General features: G+C 47.6%; 1 protein-coding gene across 2 annotated transcripts in view; it reads right to left on the bottom strand.

Moving 5' to 3' along the window:
• The window catches only part of LOC144493694 (toll-like receptor 2 type-2), a 95223-nt gene that overhangs the window by 17814 nt on the left and 65378 nt on the right, over nucleotides 1–12031 (bottom strand). Inside the window, exon 2 of one of the 2 annotated variants that reach the window (XM_078213062.1) lies at nucleotides 2107–2254. The gene's annotated coding sequence lies outside the window, so the exon portion shown is untranslated. Of the gene's footprint in view, nucleotides 1–2106; nucleotides 2712–12031 lie in introns of those variants that run through there. The other variant, XM_078213053.1, reaches the window with a different exon arrangement.

Genomic DNA, 12031 nt, shown 5'->3' with positions numbered 1-12031 from the left:
CGTACTCCCCGCGTTGGAGATCTCTACTGCCTCCCGAAGATCCACAAGGCAAACACACCCGGCCATCCCATTGTATCGGGCAATGGGACCCTGTGTGAGAACCTCTCCGGCTATGTCGAGAGCATCCTGAAACCCATTGTACAAAGAACCCCCAGCTTTTGTCGCGACACTACGGACTTCCTACAGAAACTCAGCACACATGGAGCAGTTGAACCAGGGGCACTCCTCGTCACAATGGATGTCTCGGCACTCTACACCAGCATCCCCCATGACGATGGCATTGCTGCAACGGCCTCAGTGCTCAGCGCCAACAACTGCCAGTTTCCAGATGCAATTTTACAACTCATCCGCTTCATCCTGGACCACAATGTCTTCACCTTCAACAACCAGTTCTTCATCCAGACACACGGAACAGCCATGGGGACCAGATTCGCACCTCAATATGCCAACATCTTCATGCACAGGTTCGAACTAGACTTCTTCACCGCACGGGACCTTCAACCGATGCTATACACTAGATACATCGATGACATTTTCTTCCTTTGGACTCATGGTGAACAATCACTGAAACAACTATATGATGACATCAACAAGTTCCATCCCACCATCAGACTCACCATGGACTACTCTCCGGAATCGGTTGCATTCTTGGACACACGCATCTCCATTAAGGACGGTCACCTCAGCACCTCACTGTACCGCAAGCCCACGGATAACCTCATGATGCTCCACTTCTCCAGCTTCCACCCTAAACACGTTAAAGAAGCCATCCCCTACGGACAAGCCCTCCGAATACACAGGATCTGCTCGGATGAGGAGGATCGCAACAGACACCTCCAGACGCTGAAAGATGCCCTCATAAGAACAGGATATAGCACTCGCCTCATTGATCAACAGTTCCGACGCGCCACAGCGAAAAACCGCACCGACCTCCTCAGAAGACAAACACGGGACACAGTGGACAGAGTACCCTTCGTCGTCCAGTACTTCCCCGGAGTGGAGAAGCTACGGCATCTCCTCCGGAGCCTTCAACATGTCATTGATGAAGACGAACATCTCGCCAAGGCCATCCCCACACCCCCACTTCTTGCCTTCAAACAACCACGCAACCTCAAACAGACCATTGTCCGCAGCAAACTACCCAGCCTTCAGGAGAACAGTGACCATGACACCACACAACCCTGCCACAGCAACCTCTGCAAGACGTGCCAGATCATCGACACAGATGCCATCATCTCACGTGAGAACACCATCCACCAGGTACACGGTACATACACTTGCAACTCGGCCAACGTTGTCTACCTGATACGCTGCAGGAAAGGATGTCCCGAGGCATGGTACATTGGGGAAACTATGCAGACGCTGCGACAACGGATGAATGAACACCGCTCGACAATCACCAGGCAAGACTGTTCTCTTCCTGTTGGGGAGCACTTCAGCGGTCACGGGCATTCAGCCTCTGATATTCGGGTATGCGTTCTCCAAGGCGGCCTTCGCGACACACGACGGCGCAGAGTCGCTGAGCAGAAACTGATAGCCACGTTCCGCACACACGAGGACGGCCTCAACCGGGATATTGGGTTCATGTCACACTATCTGTAACCCCCACAGTTGCCTGGACCTGCCGAGTTTCACTGGCTGTCTTGTCTGGAGACAATACACATCTTTTTAGCCTGTCTTGATGCTCTCTCCACTCACATTGTTTTGTTTCTTAAAGACTTGATTAGCTGTAAGTATTCGCATTCCAACCATTATTCATGTAAATTGAGTCTGTGTCTTTATATGCCCTGTTTGTGAACAGAATTCCCACTCACCTGAAGAAGGGGCTTGGAGCTCCGAAAGCTTGTGTGGCTTTTGCTACCAAATAAACCTGTTGGACTTTAACCTCAGCTGGAATACTGTGTACAGTTCTGGGCACCACCCTATAGGAAGGATGTGAATGCATCCAAAACGTACTACCAAATGATTATATATTAATTTTGTGAATTGTTAATTTTCAGTGCCAGGAGACATTGTCTGAAAGTAATTAAACTTATCACACCATTAAAAATGTACACCGGAAAGAAAAAGTCCTCACATTCTCTCACAAATTCAATGAGTACCTACCAGCTCAGTACAGCAACTTCATTCCATTTCATGCATTTCAATGCTGAGCTTCTCCACAAAATACTCTGACAGAGCAGCTTCTGCAGGAACAGGGTGACTCGAACAGAAACTTCCTGATTTCCACGTTCAACTCTGCATGTGTGGTTACCTGAAGTTGCCATCAAATTTACACTTTAATAACAGTGAGGCCACCATCACTTTTACAACAAAAATTATATACTCCATAAAACAAAATTCACCCTGATGATAACAAACGTTGATGCCCAGAAGATGACACACACTGAGACCTATTCAACAACACACACTTATCCTCTATGAAATTGATGCAAATCGGGATCCCATTGTGAGTGGTGTGGAGTTTAACTCGGGCCTGAGCAGGTGAAATCACTGCAGCTTTCCATTTCCCACAGCAGCAGACATCGCACCCCAACTGCAAGGAACCATTGCAGCAACTGTCCAAATGCCAATAAGTAGTTGAATAGGTTTGACAATGGAAGACTCAGCTCAGCCAAGCATTTTATATTTGCCAGTGTGGGGAATTATTCTCACACCATTCCATTTCCACCCAACTTGCAGACATTGCAGAGGATTATGATAGCAATTTTAGAGGGCCTTATACATGGAAGGACCAGCTCTGCCCCTGACTTAAAGTCCTGCCCCTGACAGATAAAGCCCTGCCCCTGACAGATATCCACTCCATCTGACGAAGGAGCTGTGCTCCGAAAGCTTATGGTATTTGCTACCAAATAAACCTGTTGGACTTTAACCTGGTGTTGTGAGACTTCTTACTGTCCTGACTTAAAGGTCAGGGTTCAGCCATTTAACAACTATGAAGTGGCTTGGGGTAGGGTTTCCACCTCATTCACAAGGCCCCAGGGCTTTACCTGAAAACTTGGACCAACTTCCACAGGCTAAATCCCAGCAGCAGTGGCAGGAGGGCCTCAAGTGGTTATCAACTGGCCTCTCAAGAGCCTTAAATAGTTGATGGGGAGAGGTCTTCCGTTGCCTCCATCAACGTTTTTTTTATTCATGCGTGGGACATGGACGTCGTTGGCTGGCCAGCGTTTATTGCCCATTCCTATTTGCCCTTATTCAGAGGACAGTTAAGGGTCAACCACATTGCTGTGGCTCTGGAGTCACGTGTAGGCCAGACCAGGTAAGAACGGCGAGATTTTCTTCCCTAAAGGATATTAGTGAACCGGATGGGTTTTTCCGACAATCGACAATGGTTTGGTTTCATTAGATTCTTAATTCCAAATATTTTTTATTGAATTCAAATTCTACCATCTGCCATTGCGGGATTCGAACCCGGGTCTCCAGAACATTAACTGAGTTTTTGGATTAATAGTCTGGTGACAATGTCACTAGGCCACCACGTGGGTAAAAACCTATGGTGGGAGGATGACAGCTTGCACAGTGCCCCACAGTGATCAATTTTACACACTTCACGTGACCCCCCACACCGTCTGGGATTGGGTTGGCAGCTGACATTTCTAACTTTATTTTTTCAAATTGTATGACCAGAGAAATAATATAATTAAATATACAATGCAATTGTATAATAGTGTAAAATAATAGGTCCCAGAATTTGAGGGCTCCAATGGTTGGTTGAAACAAAGGTTACTGCGGAATGCTTGGTGAAGAAGCAAATTCTGGCCCAACCAGAAATCACCGGGCATCCCTCACAATGCACATTGCAACCAGGCTGAAAGGAGCCCCCGTCCACTCGAACCACATGGCGAGGGCTTGAGACAAGTGAAAGAAATTTCCCATCTCATTCATTTCCTCGCTCCTGGCCTCACACAACCTGGAAACCCCATGATCGTTACTATGAGAAAGGGGTGAACCCACCTTGTGGTCTGACCTGTCCCCTCACCATGAATTCTCCAGCGTAATGACTATTATCGGCTCTTGTGCGAAAGGGGTTGATCGAGCAGCAGTTGAATTTTGTTCCTCAGGTTTTCCAAAAAGCAGTTGACAGATTTCCTTGTCCCTCCCATTTACCCCCAACTACCCCCTGAAATGGAACCTCAAGATCTGAGCACTGTGGCATCACAACCACCTGACAAGCGAAAGAGCTGATTTTGCCCAAACTGTTAGAATCATAGAATCCCTAAGGTGCAGAATGAGGCCATTCGGCCCATTGAGTCTGCACCGACAACAATCCCACCCAGGCCCTATCCCCATAACCCCACGTATTTACCCTGCTAGTTCCCCTGACACTAAGGGGCAATTTAGCATGGCCAACCTAACCTGCACATCTTTGGAGTGTGGGAGGAAACCAGAGCACCCGGAGGAAACCCATGCAGACATGGGGAAAATGTACAAACTCCACACAGACAGTGATCCAAGGCTGGAATTGAACCCGGGTCCCTGATGCTGTGAGACAGCGGTGCTAACCACTGTGCCACCGTGCCACCCTCTCAGATCAGGGTCAGGGCAGGGTGGTCACCACCCGTTCTCGGGCCAAGAGAAGGCTTCCAGAGACACACACCCTCTGCCTCTGACAATCTCCCACTTACAGTGGGGTCCAGCTGCTAGGTTAATGGGCTGGGGCAAAGAAACTGAAGACAAAAATTTTGAATAATAATAGGGTAACTCCAGCTTTCTGAACTTTAAAGGCCTTCAATGTCCTCGCCATCCTTTATTTCCAGGGTTGCTAAAGAGAAAATCCTGGATTAAGAAATGTCATTCCCACATTTATAAGGATCTGTCAATACGTACCAGCTCCCAATGTACTACAGCTAACTCACATACAAATGTTGCTATGCTAACAATCCAATGTCTTTATGTATCTGTGTTTTGTCAGTGTGAAAAAGTGACAATTTTTTATCAAGTATGTTCCTAGATTAATGTAGCCCTTATGTTCTTTAGGTTGTTTCAGAAAGGCTGGTATCAGTAATTTTGTTCAACAATTCTGTTTCATTTTCATAGACAATTACAAGTACTTGAGACAGACAAAGTTATATTTCCCTAATGTAAGAGGAAGTACAGAGATACTGCAACCTTCATGGTTTCAGAAAGCAACTCTGGCAGAAGTGCACTTCTCTGCATCCTTAATAGTATTAACCACATTTACAAGGCTTCTCGGCCTTTTGGCTAAGATCGGGTGTGGTCTGCTGATGCTGCACTTGGTCGGGGTCATTGGGTTGCATTTAAGCTTCATTTTCATATGAAGCAATTTTTAAAAGCGGCATCTCGGCCTTTTGGCTAAGATGCAAATGAGATCAAGCCTTGGAGGAGGAAACCTCCGCCTACTCCAATCAGCTTGGCTCATGTAGATCAGGCCCAAGACAGGGTAGGGGTTGCTGACCCTGTCTTGTCAGCTTGGATCGGAAATGTCTCAACTTGTTGAGACTCTGAATTGGACTTGATTTGATTGAATTGGAAAAGTATATTTTTAAAAATTAACCACATTTATAACTATAAAGGGAAAGTGGGAGGGGGGTGGGAGGGGGGGTAAATGCCACTGTGCTGATATACACTAGCTTCCAAAATCTATTCCCCATCCCAAAAATTGGAAATGAAAGTGACAGAGGTAAAGGCTACTGCCACCCAATGCAGGACAGGCTCTTTGGCTTAATAACAATCAAAGCATTCCTCTCTGTACTTTGGATATTGTGTAATTATTAAAAAGAAAGACTTGCATTGATATAGATTGCATTTATGCTATAGCTCCAGACTTCTCAAAACATTTTAAGCCACTTGTTAAAAAGTGGAGTCATTGTTATAATCTAGGAGTCAATTTGCAGTCAATTTGCGCACAGCCAGCTCTCACATACAGCAACACTGCAATGACCAAATCACCAGTTCTTGTTAAGTTGACTGAGGCATAAATATTGGTCAGGATACAAGGGAGAACTCTCCTGTTCTTCAAAGTGCTGTCATGGGATCTTTTACAACCACCTGGGAGGGCAGCCGCAGTCTCAGTTTTCTTGTTTCAGCTGAAAAACAGCACCTCCAAAAGTGCAGCACTCCCTCAGTTTGCCAATTAATCCCAACTCCCTTCTCTTTTCCCATAAACCATGTAAATTATTTCACGGAATCACAGAATCACACAATGCAGAAGAGGCCCTTTCGCCCATCAAGTCTATACCGACACGTGAGAAACACCTAACCTACCTAATCCCATTTACCAGCACTCGGTCCATAGCCCTGAATGTTATGATGTGCCAAGTGCTCATCCAGGTACTTTTTAAAGGATATGAAACAACCCGCCTCCACCACCCTCCCAGGCAGCGTGTTCCACACTGCTGTCACCACACTTTGAGTAAAAATAATGTTCCTCACATCCCCCCTAAACCTCCTGCCCCTCACCTTAAAGCTATGCCTCCTTGTGACTGACCCTTCAACTAAGCTCTGTCCATGTCTCTCACAATCTTGTACACCTCAATCAGGCCACTCTGCAATCTTCTCCGCTCCAATGAAAACAACCCCAACCTACCCAACCACTCTTCGTAACTTAAATATTCCAACCCAGGCAGCATCCTGGTGAATCTCCTCTGTAACCCCTCCAGTATAATCACATCCTTCCGATAATGTGGCAGTCAGAACTGAACCCATAACTCCAGCTGTGGCCTCACCAAAGTTCTATACAACCCCAACATGACTTCCCTGCTTTTGTAATCTGTGCTTGGATTGATAAAGACAAGTGTCCCATATGCCTTTACACCACCCTACTCACGTCAGTGGTAGGAAAACTACTGGAGAAAATTCTGAAGGAGAAAATCTATCTCCACTTAGAGAGGCAAGGTTTGATCAGGGATAGTCAGCATGGCTTTGTCAGAGTGGCATAGTGGTTAGCACTGCAGCCTCACAGCTCCAGGGACCTGGGTTTGATTCCCGTGTTTGGGTCATTGTCTGTGTGGAGTCTGCACATGCTCCCCATGTCTACATGGGTTTCCTCCGGGTGCTCCAGTTTCCTCCCACAGTCCAAAGGCGTGCGGGTTAGGTTGATTGGCCATGCTAAATTGCCCCTTAGCGCCCCAGGATGTGTAGGTTAGAAGGATTAGCAGGGAAAATGTGTGGGGTTGCGGGGATGGGGCCTGGGTGGGACTGTTGTCGGTGGAGACTCAATGGGCCGAGTGGCCTCCTTCTGCACTGTAGGGTTCCTATGAATCTATGAACTTACAGCAAAGCCCTGTACACCTAATATGCCACCCCACCTTCGGAGATCCATGGATTAACAGATCAGGTCCCTTTGTTCCACAGAACTTCCTAGTGTCATACTGTTCATTGAATACTTCGTCAAATTACTCCTTCCAAAGTTTATCACCTCACACTTTTCAGAGTTAAATTCCATCTGCCACTTATCTGCCCATTTGACCATCCCATCCATATTTTTTTGTAGCCCAAGACACTCAAGGCAGGATTTTCCTGCACTCACCCCAAGGCCGGAAAATCCCGCCCAAGATCAACCGACCTTTGTACGATTCCCGTGGTGGGCAGGACAGGAAAATTCAGCCCTCAGCCTTACTGTTAACCACCCAGCCAATCTTTGTGCCATCTGTAAATTTACTAATCCAACCCCCTACATAGTCATCTATGACTTTTTTATAAGTGACAATTAATAGGGGACCCAGCACAGGTCGCTGTGGTGAGCCATTGGACACAGGATTCCAGTCACTAAAGCAGCCTTCTGTCATCACCCTCTGCTTCCTACAACTCAGCTAATTTTGAATTCATCTTATCAAATTACCCTGTATCCCATATGCATTGCCTTCTTTATAAGTCTCCCATGTGGGACCGTGTCAATGTAGACCCCATCAGCAGCACTACCCTCATCTACACACCTGGTCTTCTCCTCAGAAAATTCAATCTAATTTGTTAGGCATGACCTCTGTGGCGGGATCTTTCTTTTTACTCCACTTGCGGGCCGATATTTGGGGGTCTGCCGTTAGCTGTGAATGTCTCTCTCCTACAAATTTCAAAGCCGCACTGGGGAAACTCCGCAGGAGGGAGCGCTGAACCAGGCTCACCGTTTATACCTGACCGGTAGCCTGATCCTTATATCACACAGCTATACCAGAACCACCACCAAGGCCCGAGTGATTCTCTCCCTTGTCAATGGGACAATAGCCACCCTGTACCCACACCACTCGAGTGGGTTCCCAAGAGAGAGAAACAGAGAGACCCTGATCCTTTATCTCCTGGCCAGCAGTCTCCCTGGAGTGAGCGGGTTCGAATCGCTCAGATCACCCTCGGTTCTGGACTCCGGATTTATGGTAAGGGATATTGAAACTGTGACCTTGCCAGAGTGCATCGATGAGAGAACAAGAGGCAAGACAAACTCCAAAACGAGTTTCAAACTTACAGTGATTTATTTAACAATAGAATCAACCTCTCCAATGCCACACCACACATGAATAAAACTTACGCTCTATGCTATCACTATGGGAGAAATGCTAACGGACACAAGTAAAATCTTACTTTACACAGTTCAAAACAAGATTACTGAACTTTAAAATTACAGTACACCACCCCTCCCCTTTCCCTCAACCTCTATCCTATCTTCGGGAACTTCACAAGGTTGGCTGGGATACTCACAGTCCAGAAAGGGGTCCCTTTGTGGTGAGCTCGAACGTCTTAGTGCGGGGAGTTTGTGATTCTGGAAGAGGAGCTTGGCCTTGCTTGTCTGCTTTCTCAATCTTGACTTCTGCCCCTTCGAACAGCCACATTCTCCAGCTAACTTTTCCAAAACGGCTTTCAAGCAGCACAACTCTGAAAACAACTCTGCAGTACCTGTGAGACCTGAAGCACTGAAGCACCTTCTGCCTTGAACCTGTATCTTTTAAGTCTTGACTTTTCAAAAGGGTCCAATCGACTCCGTAGATGCTTTCAAAGACAATGGGCTTTCGATCACCCGCAGTCTTGGTTTAAATTGAGTCAAGTCCAAACACAAAAGGCTGAAACTGCCTTGATTGATATTTTAATGTCCTTTTGATGTCCCTCCGGAGCTTCCTGAATGGTATCCCATTAGTGGGATGGGTCTTCTTGTCTTCTGGGGATGGGCCGATTTCCATGGCCATTGCCCCCCGCTGATTTGTTTACTTATTCGTCTGCCGGTCTCCATCTGCCTTTGTTCCAATGATTAGATCACAGGTGTGTCTGCCTTTCTACTTCCACTGGCCGCTTGCATATTCAAGGCTGGCTCACACCTTTCCTTATCCCAGTCCGAGGCCGGCTATGCTTGTCCTGCCGAGCCTTCTGGGAAGCTTTCCATCAGGCAGCAACCAGAGTTGGTCACTTTTAAACTGTCAAGATTTCTTCTGAGTCCTTTAACGTATGGAGAATTGCCCTGAAACTTACACCTCCCTCTGACAAGGCCATGCTGACTATCCCTGATCAAGCCTTACCTCTCCAATTTGAGATAGATGCTCTCCTTCAGAATTTTCTCCAATAGTTTCTCTACCACTGACGTGAGACTCACTAGTCTAGTTCCCTAGCTTATCTCTACAACCCTTCTTACAAAGTGGAACCACATTAGCTGTTCTCCAGTCCTCTGGCACCTCCCCTGTGTCCTCCCCTGTCATCCACAAACCCCAAGAGGCCAACAGCGAACACAATGAGACAGCTAATGAACCGGAACAGCAGACAGAGAGACCCGCAGTGCAACCGAAGAGGAAAGAGTCGAATTGGACTCCTCCGGAAGGCCGCTGCCCTCGACTTGACATGTATGCCCAAGCCATCAGGAGGTGCGTCAACACCAAATTCATCAGCCGCACTCACAAGACAGCACCGAACATCACCCAAGCACAACGCAACGCCATCCACGCTCCCAAGACCAACCGCAACATTGTCATCAAACCAGCAGACAAAGGAGGGGGCCATCGTCATACTGAACAGAACGGATTACTGCAAAGAAGTGTACCGACAACTGAACAACGAGGAACACTACAGACAATTACCTACAGGTCCGACCAAAGAACACACCCGTCAACTCAACACTCTGATCAAAACCTTTGATCCAGACCTTCAGAGCACCCTCCGTTCTCTCATCCCACGTACTCCACGCGTTGGAGATCTCTACTGCCTCCCAAAAATACACAAGGCAAACACATCCAGCCGTCCCATCGTTTCAGGAAATGGAACCCTGTGCGAGAACCTCTCCGGCTATGTCGAGGGCATCTTGAAACCCATTGTACAAAGAACCCCCAGCTTTTGTCACGACACTACGGACTTCCTACAGAAACTCAACACACATGGAGCAGTTGAACCAGGAGCACTCCTCGTCACAATGGATGTCTCGGCACTCTACACCAGCATCCCCCACGATGATGGCATTGCTGCAACGGCCTCAGTACTCAATGCCGTCAACTGCCAGTTTCCAGATGCAATTTTACAACTCATCCGCTTCATCCTGGACCACAATGTCTTCACCTTCAACAACCAGTTCTTCATCCAGACACACGGAACAGCCATGGGGACAAAATTCGCACCTCAATATGCCAACATCTTCATGCACAGGTTCGAACAGGACTTCTTCACCGCACAGGACCTTCAACCGATGCTATACACTAGATACATCGATGACATTTTCTTCCTTTGGAGTCATGGTGAGCAATCACTGAAACAACTATATGATGACATCAACAAGTTCCATCCCACCATCAGACTCACCATGGACTACTCTCCGGAATCAGTTGCATTCTTGGACACACGCATCTCCATTAAGGACGGTCACCTCAGCACCTCACTGTACTGCAAGCCCACGGATAACCTCATGGTGCTCCACTTCTCCAGCTTCCACCCTAAACACGTTAAAGAAGCCATCCCCTACAGACAAGCCCTCCGAATACACAGGATCTGCTCGGATGAGGAGGATCGCAACAGACACCTCCAGACGCTGAAAGATGCCCTCATAAGAACAGGATATGGCGCTCGACTCATCGATCAACAGTTCCGACGCGCCACAGCGAAAAACCGCACCGACCTCCTCAGAAGACAAACACGGGACACGGTGGGTGGACAGAGTACCCTTTGTCGTCCAGTACTTCCCCGGAGCGGAGAAGCTACGGCATCTCCTCCGGAGCCTTCAAAATGTCATTGATGAAGATGAACATCTCGCCAAGGCCATCCCCAAACCCCCACTTCTTGCCTTCAAACAACCGCACAACCTCAAACAGACCATTGTCCGCAGCAAACTACCCAGCCTTCAGGAGAACAGTGACCACGACACCACATAACCCTGCCACAGCAACCTCTGCAAGACGTGCCGGATCATCGACACGGATGCCATCATCTCACGTGAGAACACCATCCACCAGGTACACAGTACATACTCTTGCAACTCGGCCAACGTTGTCTACCTGATATGCTGCGGGAAAGGATGTCCCGAGGCATGGTATATTGGGGAAACCATGCAGACGCTACGACAACGGATGAATGAACACCGCTCGACAATCACCAGGCAAGACTGTTCTCTTCCTGTGGGGGAGCACTTCAGCAGTCACGGGCATTCAGCCTTGGATCTTCAGGTAAGCGTTCTCCAAGGCGGCCATCATGACACACGACAGCGCAGAGTCGCTGAGCAGAAACTGATAGCCAAGTTCCGCACACATGAGGACAGCCTAAACCGGGATGTTGGATTTATGTCACATTATCAGTAACCCCCACAGCCTTCCCCCTGATCTTGCAGAATCTCACTAGCTGTTCTGTCTGGAGACAATACACATCTCTTTAACCTGTGTTGAATGCTCCCTCCACCCACATTGTCTGTACCTTTAAGACCTGGCTGGCTGTAGAGATTTGCATTCTAATTAGTATTCTGTAACTTGATTTCAGTGTCTGTGCACTGTTGGAGAACAGATATCCACTCCATCTGACGAAGGAGCAGTGCTCCGAAAGCACATGGTATTTGCTACCAAATAAACCTGTTGGACTTTAACCTGGTGTTGTGAGACTTCTTACTGTGTCCTCCCCTGTG

This window comes from Mustelus asterias, chromosome 1, assembly GCF_964213995.1.
Source record: "Mustelus asterias chromosome 1, sMusAst1.hap1.1, whole genome shotgun sequence".
NCBI lineage: Eukaryota > Metazoa > Chordata > Chondrichthyes > Carcharhiniformes > Triakidae > Mustelus > Mustelus asterias.
The sequence above is the reverse complement of the archived record's forward strand: the minus strand, read 5'-3'. Positions and strand labels throughout refer to the sequence as shown.